Raw genomic sequence first — 14,238 nt, 5'->3', positions numbered from 1 at the left:
ACCATTTGAGTTTTGTCATCAAATTTTCGACAAAGCTTTATTATGAGAATATGGAGACAAATTAATAATTTTGCCAAAAGGTCAAAGGTCAGCATCAAATAAAATCATCAATTTTCATCCGATTGACCTGAAATTTTAATTTACCATTTGAGTTTTGTCATCAAATTTTCGACAAAGCTTTATTATGAGAATATGGAGACAAATTACTAATTTTGTCAAAAGGTCAAAGGTCAGCATCACATAAAATCAATTATCATCCGGTTGTCCTGAAATTTTAATTTACCATTTGAGTTTTGTCATCAAATTTTCAATAAAGCTTTATTATGAGAATATGGAGAGAAATTAATAATTTTGTCAAAAGGTCAAAGGTCAGGGTCACATAAAATCATCAATTTTCATCCCATTGACCTGAAATTTTAATTTACCATTTGAGTTTTGTCATCAAATTTTCAACAAAGCTTTATTATGAGAATATGGAGAGAAATTAATAATTTTGTCAAAAGGACAAAGGTCAGCGTCACATAAAATCATCAATTTTCATCCCATTGACCTGAAATTTACATTTACCATTTGAGTTTTGTCATCAGATTTTCGACAAAGCTTTATTATGAGAATATGGAGACTAATTATTTTATTTTGTCAAAAGGTGAAAGGTCAGCGTCACATAAAATCATCAATTTTCATCCGATTGACCTGAAATTTTAATTTACCATTTGAGTTTTGTCATCAAATTTTCGACAAAGCTTTATTATGAGAATATGGAGACAAATTAATAATTTTGTCAAAAGGTCAAAGGTCAGTGTCACATAAAATCATCCATTTTCATCCGATTGACCTGAAATTTTAATTTACCATTTGAGTTTTGTCATCAAATTTTCGACAAATTTTCGACAAATATTTTGTCGACCAAGTAATGGGGGGTGGGGGGGTCTAATATTCTGTAGGCCGAGTAATGGGGGTGGGAGATCTAATATTCTGCAGGCCAAGTAATTGGGGGGGGGGGGTCTAATATTCTGTAGGCTAAGTAATGGGGGTGGGGGGGTCTAATATTCTGGAGACCTATAAATGGGGGAGGGGAGTCTAATATTCTGTAAGCCAAGTAATTGGGGGTGGGGGTGGGGGGTCTAATATTCTGTAGGGCAAGTAATGGGGTGGTGGGGGGTCTAATATTCTGTAGGCCAAGTAATGGGGGGGGGGGGGGTGGGGGGGTCTAATATTCTGTAGGCCAAGTAATGGGGGTGGTCTAATATTCTTTGACATCACCTGATAATTTCACCTCCATCAGACAACTTCTTAACGGTCACATTTATTACTTGCAAAATCGAAGATTTTTCAAGTATATTGGTCGGTTGTGTTTGTGGTTTTGTCTGTCTGTTTGTCACCGGCCTACAGATCACAATTCCAAACCGATCGTCACGAAAGTTTACCAAGTTGTATAGGTCGTCCCAATTGCGAAGCCTATTGAGTTTGAGGTCAAAGGTTATCTGGAGGTCAAATTTCTAAAATCGCCATTTTAAATCCGATTGACTTGAAAATTGAATAGCATTTGTATATTGAGTCAAAAAATTGGGAAATGAACTATTTTTGAGGTGAAAAGGTCAAAGGTCAACTCAAGGTCAAATTTTTAAAATCATACATTTTCATCTAAAAAGCCATCAATTCTCAACCGATTCACTTGAAAATTGAACAGCATTTGCATATTGAGTTACTAAATTGGGAAACATACTATTTTTGAGGTCAAAAGGACAAAGGTCAATTCAAGGTCAACCTTCCAAAATCATTTTTCATCTGAAAAATCCTCACTTTTCATCTGAAAAAACCCGTCAATTTTCATCCGATTGACTTGAAAATTGAACAGCATTTGCACATCAAGTCACTAAATAGGGAAACCAACTATTTTTGAGGTCAAAAGGTCAAAGGTCAACTCAAGGTCAACCTTCCAAAATCATTTTTCATCTGAAAAATCGTCACTTTTCTTCCTATTGACCCGAGCTTTGATCAAGATTGTCAATTTTAATCTTGATGAAATGGACAATTTGCTGTATCAATGGAATTTTTTTCCTTGGGGAGGGGGTGGGCCGATTTTGCAAGTATCGTGCTCCGCATGACGTCTTCTTGTTTTCACATTCTTGCGGGGCTGGCCGGGGAGGTTTGGCTCAAGTCTTTCACGAACCGGCTGGCTCGGCTTCGATTAAGATTAGTGCAGGAATTTGTATTTTGAAATTGATAAGAACAGATTTATTAAAAATTTAAAAATCAAAACACAACTTTCAAAAAAATTTAAAATTTCCCCCACAAAAGGGGTAATCAAATATAAAAAAAGAGAAAGGGGACCCTGGAAATTTCGAAAACATCATCCAGGGTCCAATAAGGGGCACAAAGCCAGGTTAGCGCCCATAAGAGACTGGTCCCACGATCCCTAAATCTGATCCCATCAGTCCAACAGCCGATATGTCCCGCATTGTGTCAGGCCCGCACTGCGGGACACACCAGCCATTGAACTGATAAGAACAGCTGATCTTAGCCAAAAGGCCGAGAAGCGATCCACGATACTGCAAAATCGGCCCACCCCCACCCCAAGGAAAAAAATTCCATTGATACAGCAAATTGTCCATTTCATCAAGATTAAAATTGACAATCTTGATCAAAGCTCATGTCAATAGGAAGAAAAGTGACGATTTTTCAGATGAAAAATGATGATTTTGGAAAGTTGACCTTTGACCTTTTGACCTCAAATAGTTGGTTTCCCTATTTAATGACTTGATGTGCAAATGCTGTTCAATTTTCAAGTCAATCGGATGAAAATTGACGGTTTTTTTCAGATAAAAAGTGATGATTTTGGAAGTTTGACCTTGAGTTGACCTTTGACATTTTGACCTCAAAAATAGTATGTTTCCAAATTTAGTGACTCAATATGCAAATGCTGTTCAATTTTCAAGTGAATCGGTTGAGAATTGATGGCTTTTTAGATGAAAATTTATGATGTAAAAAATTTGACCTTGAGTTGACCTTTGACCTTTTCACCTCAAAAATAGTTAATTTCCCAATTTTTGGACTCAATATACAAATGCTATTCAATTTTCAAGTCAATCGGATTTAAAATGGCGATTTTAGAAATTTGACCTCCAGATGACCTTTGACCTCAAAATCAATAGGCTTCTCAATTGGGACGACCGATACAATTTGGTAAAGTTTCGTGACGATCGGTTTGGAATTGTGATCTGTAGGCCGGTGACAAACAGACAAACAAACAGACAGACAAAACCACAAACACAACCGACCAATATATACACAAAGAATTAAGTTAAGCACCCCTACACAACGAATTAAGGTAAGCACCCCCTAATATATATTCTTTGTGTATATGTATACATTGGCATATATTCTAAGGTATGTGAGATCAAATAATGATTGGTATGACATTAGCAATTATCCATTGATGAAATTGAGTGATCAAAGTGAAAAAAAGTGATTGGTTGAGTCAGTGATCCGATCACGTGGGTCCTACACACGTTATTGACGCAAAGATCGCTAGAGGTCTTCTCAGAACAATGACTGTACGTTAGAAAACATAAACGTCATCCACACTGTCCGTGATGGACCTATAGCTCCATACTTAAATTGAGGTGAAAATATGCCTAAAATTCCCAAAAAATTTCACCTTAAATTATTCAGAATAAAATATTGAAAACGGCATGATTGTTATGTTTTTATGTGACCATAATATCACTTCTCCAGAAAATATAGCCATATCATGGGTATATTACACTGTTTTGACGACAACAAACTTGTAATGTGCGAGGTTGTAAAAAAACGGGGGGGGTGCTTAACTTAATTCTTTGTGTATACTTGAAAAATCTTCGATTTTGCAAGTAATAAATGTGACCGTTAAGAAGTTGTCTGATGGAGGTGAAATTATCAGGTGATGTCAAAGAATGTTAGACCACCCCACCCCCATTACTTGGCCTACAGAATATTAGACCCCCCCACCCCCATTACTTGGCCTACAGAATATTCAACCCCCCCCCCAATTACTTGGCCTACAGAATATTAGCTCCCCCCCCCCCCCCAATTACTTGGCCTGCAGAATATTAGATCCCCCATCCCCCATTACTTGGTCGACAGAATATTAGTCCCCCCACCCCCCATTACTTGGTCTACAGAATATTAGACCACCCCTCTCCCATCACTTAACCTACAAAATATTAGACCACCCCCACCCCCCATTACTTGGCCGACAGAATATTAGACCCCCCCCCCAATTACTTGGCCTACAGAATATTAGACCCCCCCCCCAATTACTTGGCCTACAGAATATTAGACCCCCCCCCCCCACCCCCATCACTTAACCTACAAAATATTAGACCGCCCCTACCCCATCACTTGGTCTACAGACTGCTAGCATGGTCAGTCTACACCCCCATTAATTGGCCCATCTCAAGTTAAAAACAAAAACTTCGTTTCTAAAAACGTTTTTGTTTTAAGAATCTTTTCTTTGTTTCAAGGTTCCCCAAAGGGGGTGCACCGTTCCAGGAGGTACTGCAATACCAGGTCGATGCATGGGGTGGATGGAGCAAGCCCCTAATCCAACCCCCACTACCAAAAATCCATTTAATAGACTAGACCCGCATTGCGGGCCATATCAGCTATTAAACTGATAAGAACAGATACTACACTTGATCTTAGCCTTGAGAGGCCGAGAAGCGATAACCTAAAAATTAAAAAAAATCCCCATTTAAACTGGAATCCCATTTGTACATCAGTGGGCCCGATTCGCAAAAATCGAAAATTCCCTCGAAATGGCCGCCCGTCGGCCACCTCCATTGCAGCAGCGAATCGCCCTCGATATTCTGCTATTAAACAAACCTGATGTGCTGTATTTATTTTGTGTATCTTGTGAGAAATATTGGATTTATTGTGTGAAGTACGGCAGGAATGGTGGAGCGAGAGCGTCGAGATCACGTGATTTCCTTCCAGCGTTTGAACCATGCGGTGTGAAAAAACCGTCATTCCAAAAAAAAAAATTCCAATGGATTTGATTACGAGATGTGGATCCGCGCAACGAGCACTGATCTCTATACTAACTGGAGAGGTGTTTGTCAAGCGGTTCTAAAGCCACCGGAAGTACACTGGTGGCCATATTCTTTCCCTCAAAAGATTTGCTTTCTTCACTGATCTCTACAACAGATCAGCAAAACATTAACCCAGTGGATTGCTCCCGACAATTCCATCGATACTTCAGTTAATTTTATTAATTCGATTTCGGCAAAGATCCGAATGCGGGTATTTTAATTTTATAACTGATTCTTCACCATCGAGTGATTGGGCCAAAAACGATTTATAGAGAGCTTTGTAAGCGAACCTCTATGGCAATTGCATGTATATGTAAATCCATTCAAAATTTTATGTAAATCCATTTCAAAATTTCACTTTCATTTCAAATTTCACAAAAAAAAAAAATTCAAATTTTTCCCCATTCCCTTGGGAACAAAATTTCATGTTGTCATTTGAAATGTCCCTTCCATGATCCGCCATCTTGTCCCTTCCATGATCTACCATCTTGCTCACGTGATCTTGCTTTGGTCTGGCGTGACCGATAAAAATTTTTCAGCCTGGTGATTAAAATCAATAAATTGCAATACAGAACTGCACAGAACGGATTTTGAATTTGAAACCGCTCATCATTTACGCCAGCTACACCAACTTCTTTTTCCCACCATCTACACCGACTTCAGTTTTCCGCCAGCTACACCGACTTCATTTAAGCCAGGTACACCGACTTCAGTTTCCCGCCAGCTACACCGACTTCATTTAAGCCAGGCTGCTTACACCGATTTCAGTTTTCCGCCATCTACACCGACTTCAGTTTTCCGCCAGCTACCGACTTCATTTAAGCCAGGTACACGATTTCAGTACATACCTGCCAGTCGGACCTACGTACTGCTCCAGTCGACTAGAAGTCTAGACTATATAGCCTCCAGTAGGTAAGTCCTGCATTCTATCCCAATCTATCTATTCAATGAAATTAATTTGAATTCTAAGCCCAAGATCAAACAACCGAGCCTAGCTAGGCGAGGCCTACAGATATTTGCGAGGGCTGCGTACTCGATCGACTGACCATTGTCGATGAAGCTCTCACTCTACGCAATGCGTATTCATATTATATATTAGTGAAGCACGCGGTGTTACGCGCTTGACTTGCTACAAGGAGGAAGCGGACCAACGCGGTATAAGTTTGTAGTTCTTTATTCCAAAGAGGTCACTGTAGCACTGGCGCGCTCCGGGCTGCGCGCCCCGGTGTATATCCTGAGGCCACGCCTACCCCTCGGGCGTGGCCGCCGCCCACTTGGTGCGCGGAATGATGTCACCACGCCAGTGGGCTTTCGTGTACGCCACACGCGCCCCCCCAGAATTCCCGCGCACCTGGAGGGCCAGTTTGCGGGCAAACGGATGACCCGGCCGAAGCGCCCTCTGGCGACCGGCGGCGTCCGGGGGTGCAGGGATGCCAGGTGGGATGCCCTCGGCTGTACCCGGGATGGGTGCCCGACCAGGGGGCGGCATGCCTGCGGTGCTGGGCGGTGCCGGGGGTCCGCCCGCAGGGGGGCGGCCCCGACGCGGGGGCCCGCCCGCAGGGGGGCGGCCCCGACGCGGGGGCCGAGCCACCGGCGGTGGGTGGTCCACGTCGAGGTGGGCCGGCTTGAGGCGGTCTATGGAGACCCGGTCAGGAGTGCCGCCGATATCCAGGGTGAAATGTTTCACCCCGGTCTCCAGCACGCGGAAAGGCCCGTCGTACGGCGGGCCGCAGTGGTGTCCGGTGGGCGTCGTGCCGGACGAAGACGTACTCCGTGGTGCGAAGCTCCGGGGCGACGTGTGTAGGACGGTTGCCCGTGGTGCGCCGTCGGCACCGGGGCAAACCTCCAGGCGGTCTCCTGCAGCGCAGAACGCTCCTGTGCCGCGGACCAAGGTGCCGTTGGGTCAGGGAGGAACTTGCCCGGCACCCGCAGCGGTTGTCCAAAGACCAACTCCGCCGCGGATGCGCGCAGGTCCTCCTTGGGCGCCGTCCGGAGGCCCAGCAGGACCATGGGGAGCCTGTCGACCCAGCCACCGTCGTGGAGGGTGGCCCAGAGTGCGGCCTTCAACGAGCGGTGGAATCGCTCGCACAGGCCGTTGGCCTGGGGGTGTTAGGCCGTGGTTCGGTGCAGCTGGATGCCGAGCCCCTGCGCGACCGCGGCCCAGAGCTCCGAGGTGTACTGGGGGGCCGCGGTCGGACGAGATGTCCGTGGGGGCGCCGAACCGGGCAACCCAGGTGGTGATGAACGCTCTGCGCGACATCTGCCGCCATCGTCGCCGCCAAAGGCACGGCCTCCGGCCACCGGGTGGTGCGGTCCACCATGGTAAGGACATGGGTGAAACCCCGTGAGGGGGGCAGAGGTCCCACTAGGTCCACGTGCACGTGGTCGAACCGACGTTCCGGCACCGTAAACAGGGCCAAGGGGGCCTGGGTGTGCCGGTGCACCTTCGCGCGCTGGCACGCGAGGCACATCCTGGTCCAGCCGCGGACGGCCTTCCGGAGGCCATGCCAGACAAACCTGTCGGCGACCAACCTCTGGGAGGCCTTCACGCCCGGGTGGGACAGGCCGTGGATGGCGTCAAAAACCTGTCGCTGCCAGCCTGCGGGCACGATGGGGCGAGGCCGCCCAAGGGAGACGTCGCAAACGAGGGCCGTGCCTGCGCCGTCGAAGAGCACCTTGGTGACGCGGAGGCCCATGCCGGCGGTCCGCAGGGCCTGGACCCCGGGGTCGGCGGCCTGGTCCGCCGCCATCCAGGCATAGTCGATGCCAAGGTGGACTGCGTGGGCGACGGCCCGGGAAAGGCAGTCGGCCACCGGGTGGTCCTTTCCCGCGACGTGTCAGATGTCCATCGTGTACTCGGACACGGCCGCGAGGTGACGCTGTTGCCGGGCCGAGCAGGGCTCGGCGACCTTGCCCATCGCGAAAACCAGCGGCTTGTGGTCGACGAAGGCCGTGAACGCACAGCCCTCGAGCAGATGGCGGAAGTGCCTGACCGCCAGGTGAAGCCCAAGTAACTCGCGGTCGAAGGTACTGTAACGGCGTTCGGGCGGGCGAAGCTGCCAGCTGAAGAATGCCAGCAGTTGCCAAGCACCACGCACCCATTGCTCGTGCACTGCGCCCACCGCGTAGTCCGAGGCGTCGGTGGTGAGGGCGATCGGTGCATCGGGCACCGGGTGGGCGAGCATGGTGGCGTTGGCCAAAGCGAGCTTCGCGCCCGAGAACGCCGCGTCCATCTGCTCGGTCCAGGTAACGTCACCTTTGCCTGGCTTCCCCCAGAGGGCCTCGTGCAAGGGGCGCAGGAGCTGGTCGATGCGGGGCAGGAACCGATGGTAAAAGTTTACCATGCCCAGGAACTCCTGGAGCCCCTTGATCGTGCGGGGGTGCGGAAACCCCTTCACCGCCTCCACCTTGGCCAGTAGGGGGATGGCCCCGTGCCTGGTGACGCGGTGCCCCAAAAAGTCGATTTCAGCGACACCGAACCGGCACTTGGCGTGGTTCACGATCAGGCCGTGCTGGCTCAGACGTTCGAAGAGCGTGCGGAGGTGACGAAGGTGCTCTTCGCGGGACGCGCTGGCGACGAGGATGTCGTCCAGGTAGACGTACAAAAAATCTAAGCCGCGCAAGACGCTGTCCATGAGGCGCTGGAACGCCTGAGCCGCATTTTTCAAACCGAAGGGCATCCGAAGAAATTCGAAAAGCCCGAACGGCGTGATGACAGCCGTCTTCGGGATGTCCTCCGGCCTGACAGGGACCTGATGGTAGCCGCGTACGAGGTCCACCTTTGAAAAGAAGGACATCCCCGCCAACTGGGCGGAGAAGTCCTGGATGTGGGGGACGGGGTAGCGGTCGAGGGTGGTGGCGTCATTGAGGTGCCGGTAGTCCCCGCACGGTCGCCATCCCCCGACGGGCTTGGGCACGATGTGGAGCGGGGACGCCCACGCGCTCTCGGAGCGCCGCACGATGCCGAGCCGCTCCAGCGTATCGAACTCCACTTTCGCTACCGCAAGCTTCGTCGGCTCGAGGCGGCGTGCCCGGGCGTAGACCGGTGGCCCGGCGGTGGGGATGTGATGTTCCACCCCATGCTTGACGGTCCCTGCCGAGAAGGTGGGCCACGTGAGGGCCGGGAAACCCGCGAGGAGGCGGGCAAATTCGTCCGCTGCCGGAAGCGTACAGATGAACCTGGCCGGAATGGTACCGCTCAGCAAGCCGCTCGGCGAGCCGCTCGGTGAGCCGCTCTGTGAGCTGCTCAACGAGGCGGGCAGCACACACGCGAGCGAGCTGAACGTCTCAGCCTGGACAAGCCTTCTGCGCTTTACATCGACCAGTAATCCATTAGCACATAAGAAGTCCGCACTGAGCAGTGCCATGGGCACGTCGGCCGTAACGAACGACCAACGGAAAACCTGACCTCCGAACCGCAGGGAGAGACAGCGTTTTCCATAATTGCGTATAGACGTACCATTGGCCGCAAGCAGCGCGGGACCTCGGCCCGCGGTGTGCATGTCGGACGTACCGGCAGGAATGACACTCACCTGCGCTCCCGTATCGCACAGGTAACGGCGCCCAGAGAAGGTGTCCGTTATGTACAAAAGGCTGTTTGAATTGCCGACGCTCACCATTGCCACCGAGCGCCGGCTCGCCCATTTCCCGACCTGCCAAATGAGCACGGCGGGCGACACTGCCGAGCCTCGTGGCCGAACTTGGCGTGGAAGAAACACCAGGCGGGCAGCTGCGGCGTCGGAGGCCGCGGTTTTCTTCACGGCGGCGGCGGTGGTGGTGGGCGGGGCGTGACGGCGGACACGAGGTGCGGTGCATCGGGGAAAGCCTCGGGAGCCTCAGGAGCCTCGGGAGCCTCGAGAGCGGCATCCGCGCCAAGACTCGCCTGCGCGTCCAAAGCCGCGTATTATTTGTCGGCCTCAGCAGCGAGCGCACGGGGTTCCGTTAACGCGGAACCAGCCAAAGCGAGGCGGACTCGTGCTGGCAGCTGGCGTCGAAACAACACCCGGAATAGAGCGTTCAGGGTTTCGTCCCCCATGAGCGCCAGCATATGGTCCATACGGACCGACGATCGCGTGTCCCCGATCTCAGGGAGGTCCAAGAGGCGATCGGCCCATGCGTCCACCGTAAGCCCGAACGTGGCGAGGAGGAGACGCTTGACCACCTCGTACTTGCCATCGGCAGGTGGATCCCACGTGGGTGGCCGTGCCGGGCCCGAGGGCGGTGACCACGTGGTAGTACATGGTCTCGTCCACCGTGATGCCTCGAAGTCGGAACTGGGCTTCCGCCTGCAGGAACCAAACTTCGGCTTGTGACTCCCAGAATTCGGGGAGCTTGATGGAGACCGCGTTGGTAGCCATTGTTGCGGCGGTTTCGGGTAGTCAGCGACGGCTGACTCGAATGTCGGAGGTCACCAATGAAGCACGCGGTGCTACACGCGTGACTTGCTACCAAGGAGGAAGCGGACAACGCGGTAAGTTTATAGTTCTTTATTCCAAAGAGGTCACTGTAGCACGGGCGCGCTCCGGGCTGCGCGCCCTGTGTATATCCTGAGGCCACGCCTACCCCTCGGGCGTGGCCGCCGCCCACTTGGTGCGCGGAATGATGTCACCACGCCAGTGGGCTTTCGTGTACGCCACATTAGCATGATATTTGAAAAAAGTTGTGGACAGATTTGGACCAAACTTGGTGGACAGGTTGTGTATATTTCAGACATGTTGATGCTCAATGAACCAACCCAATCCCCAACCCATTATAACCTCAGAATATAAATATGTACTTTCGACACACCAGATGGAACAATTTGTACAAAGATCTTCTACTTCTTCTTATTCTTTATCTATATATATAAAAGAAAGTTTTTGTTTGTTTGTCTGCACGCGCTAATCTCCTGAACGGTGAAAGATAGGAGGAAACCTCCGACACAAAAAATGTCGGGACGGGCCAGGTACAGGAAGGTTATGGACTCGGTGGCGAGGCCAGTCGAGGCCCATTTCGCAATAAATCTTCTTCTTCTTTCAAAATTCTCTTGAAGTACAACTTATGCACTTAATAGGAATATCTGACTGCAACACATGCTTTCAAAATTCTCTCTCGCCGTGCCCGACAGAAGAGAGAGCAAGGAATCGTTGAGCACTAACTGATACTGGGCTTGCGTCAGACCTTTGTACAGAAGATTAAATTCATTCAAAAAGGACCCGGGCTGTAGTAAGTTCAGGACTCTCCTTCAACCAAGCGGTTTATTATAGACGATACCAAACTCTCACAGACCACACGGCCATAATGACGAGCCGCCAGCAACCACCGAAGCCACGCCCCCAGACGTCACTACGCAGTACGTAGTACCAAACACAACACGGGAAACGTCGGGTTCATTCAGCTAGTCTAGCTAGTCTTGTCTAGCTCGTCAGCTAGTCTATTCAGCTAGTAAGAGAGATGTTGGTTGGTCTGTGTGTGTGTCACCATTTTTCTCAGATGGCTGAACGGATCTTCATCAAACTTTCAGAGGTTCATCAGTGAATGACTGGGACTGGGATTGATTTAGGGTTAAGCAAAAAAAAAGCAAAAAAAAAAGCAAAAAAAAAACACGTTTTTTGGGGATTAAAAAAAAAATCTCTCCATAGTGCCGAAGCCTTTTTGATTAATGACACTTATAATTATATAGATTATAGAAGGACACATTCACATAAATAAATACAAAACAAACATTTGAACCAAAAAAAATCTAACAGTTCCAGAAGTGAATGGAGTTGGTAGTAAAGCTTCTTATTCGTCCTGAAAGTCATCATACTCAACTCAGAAACGTGATGAACGGTACATTCAGCATTAGATATTCAACAAAAAGGTAAAATGATGATTTGACATTTGTGATGGATTTTTATTTGGATGTAATTGCTTTTCCATTATATTTGCCCTCATTTCAAATGTGTTAATGTTTCTTTTTCGCTTGAGCAACGCCGGGTACTCCAGCTACAAACACTTACATACTTTCCTTGGAGAACAAATACAAATACAACTTTGTATGGGGGTAACATAGGCTATGTGGCCGCGTCCTCATTCGGGGGTGTGAGGGACCGGGAGAGGAGCGGAATTCTCCATGTAAATCTGTACCATGCAGCGCCACCTGGTGATGGTGGCAGAAGGTATTATAATTTCCTTTTTTGACTTGGGCAACACTGAGGTTAAAGCACTCTTTGCAGAAGTAAATTTTTCCTCCTTCCCATCCACCCCTCCCCCAAACGGAGGGGCCTGTCAAAGCCCAACCCCCCCAAAAGATATATATGTACAGCCACCCCCCTCCCTCTCACCTCACCTCTGCCTCCCCTCCCACTCCCTTCGCCCACCTTTCTCCCCACCCCCCGACAACGCTGGGTACTCCTGCTAGTATAATACAATGATTGAAACAATTAGTCCTTCAAAAAACTCGTTCATTCCCCTTGTTTGCTGTGTAAATAAATGAAGGGGTGATACAAAAACAGAAACCCAGATGTTCTGATATTGATATTAAATGAACCACCTTTAGAGGCCATTTTTCCCTGCAGAGCAGGGGTTGGCCTTTTTCGGGCACCGTGGCCCCCTTTTTGAAGCAATGTTTTATGGCCGGATGCCCTTCCTGCCGCCAACCCTGTTAGGAAACGAGATATTGGATGTGGTGTGAGACTGAGGATCTCGGATGTGGGCGAGGATCCTAGATATTCGATGTGGGTGAGGATCTTGATTCTCCGGTCTGTCTTCTCTCAATAGCATGTGATTGCAAGGAGTGGGTTGTGAGTGGGGGAAGAGGTGAGGAGAAACTGTGGAAGAATAGATAAATATATAAGTCATATTTGTTAGGTAGTGTAGCAGCATAGCAAACCTGTTGTGCATTTTGTGATACAAGCACCAAATTTGGCACAAATGTACATTAATATGTTGCGAACATTTTCAGATATTGGGCCACTTGAAATTCCGTAATTTTTTTTTTCAATTTTTTTCAAATTTCGTAATTTCAAATTTTTCGGGTGACACCGTCACAATTTCGGTCTTCGAGGCCGGCCGATATAGTGGGGCGGCTTAGCTCAAATATTCAAAAGAATTGTGCATTTTGTGATACAAGCACCAAATTTGGCACAAATGTACATTAATATGTTGCGAACATTGTGTGGTCAGCAATGAAGACGAGAGTCTGAATTACATGTATGCAAAAGACCTTGTGAACCAGTGAAGCAAATACACGGGTAAGCATGAATTAAATCTAGGGCATGATATAATTTCCATGATGTTTACCTCTACACTCAATGGTGGAAGGAGGTAATGTTTTGATCCCAGCTTGTCTGTATGTCTGTTTGTCTGTTAGTCCACAAAATTCCAGACAAAGCTTGTAGTAGTGGTAGTTGTAGTGGTAGTGGTGATAACAGAAATTGTTATATAGAACTGAACTTATATTATTATTATATGCAGAAAATAACTTCATTTCTATATGCCCTGCAGTGGACAGGTTAATTGGTTTATGCACTGAAGGGGTCACCCTGGTGTGCACTGCTGTGTTCTGCCTCACTGAGTTGTTCAGGTATGATGTACTCAGCACAAGCTTCCGGTCGGCCCGGAGGTGGGGGTGCGGGGCCTGTCACGGAACGTCAAAACAAACGGCCTGCCGGGGCCGCCCAAAAGTCGGGCGTGAGGGGCGCGTCCACTAATGGAACGCCTCTCGCTTCCCAGATCGAGGGCCACGTGGTCAGGAGAACCTCGTCCCTTCCGGTCACACTTTGCCTATCGGCCGGCCTCGAAGACCGAAATTGTGACGGTGTCACCCGAAAAATTTGAAATTACGAAATTTGAAAAAATTTGAAAAAAAAAATTACGGAATTTCAAGTGGCCCAATATCTGAAAATGTTCGCAACATATTAATGTACATTTGTGCCAAATTTGGTGCTTGTTTCACAAAATGCACAATTCTTTTGAATATTTGGGCTAAGCCGCCCCACTAGGGTGGTTGGATTGTACTGCAATGTAAAGGACCCTAAAGTCATGCAAGGAGGGGGTGCCAGGAGCTTGGAGCAAGCGATCGGCCATCTGGGGAATGGCCTTGTGACCTTGGACAATGCTGGAGGAGGTGGATGTCAGAATGGCACCGTGGTGGAATGTTGACTTGGCTTGGCTCAGAGTTAATTGTTCCAGATGTCCGAATGGC

The 14,238-nt window shown here is 48.7% G+C and overlaps 1 non-coding gene and 1 pseudogene across 1 annotated transcript; both read right to left on the bottom strand.

Annotated features, from left to right (window-relative positions):
- Positions 1-2,448: 2,448 nt before the first annotated feature.
- On the bottom strand, positions 2,449-2,544 carry LOC137419686 (U2 spliceosomal RNA; annotated as a pseudogene).
- Positions 2,545-4,514: 1,970 nt separating this feature from the next.
- Positions 4,515-4,708, bottom strand: LOC144889925 (U2 spliceosomal RNA). The gene has a single exon (XR_013622144.1). It is a non-coding gene; the product is annotated as a U2 spliceosomal RNA (small nuclear RNA).
- Positions 4,709-14,238: the final 9,530 nt, after the last annotated feature.

Source organism: Myxine glutinosa, chromosome 1 (genome assembly GCF_964187855.1).
Source record: "Myxine glutinosa chromosome 1, kmMyxGlut1.1, whole genome shotgun sequence".
Classification (NCBI taxonomy): Eukaryota; Metazoa; Chordata; class Myxini; order Myxiniformes; family Myxinidae; genus Myxine; species Myxine glutinosa.
This window is presented reverse-complemented; position numbering and strand designations above follow the sequence as displayed.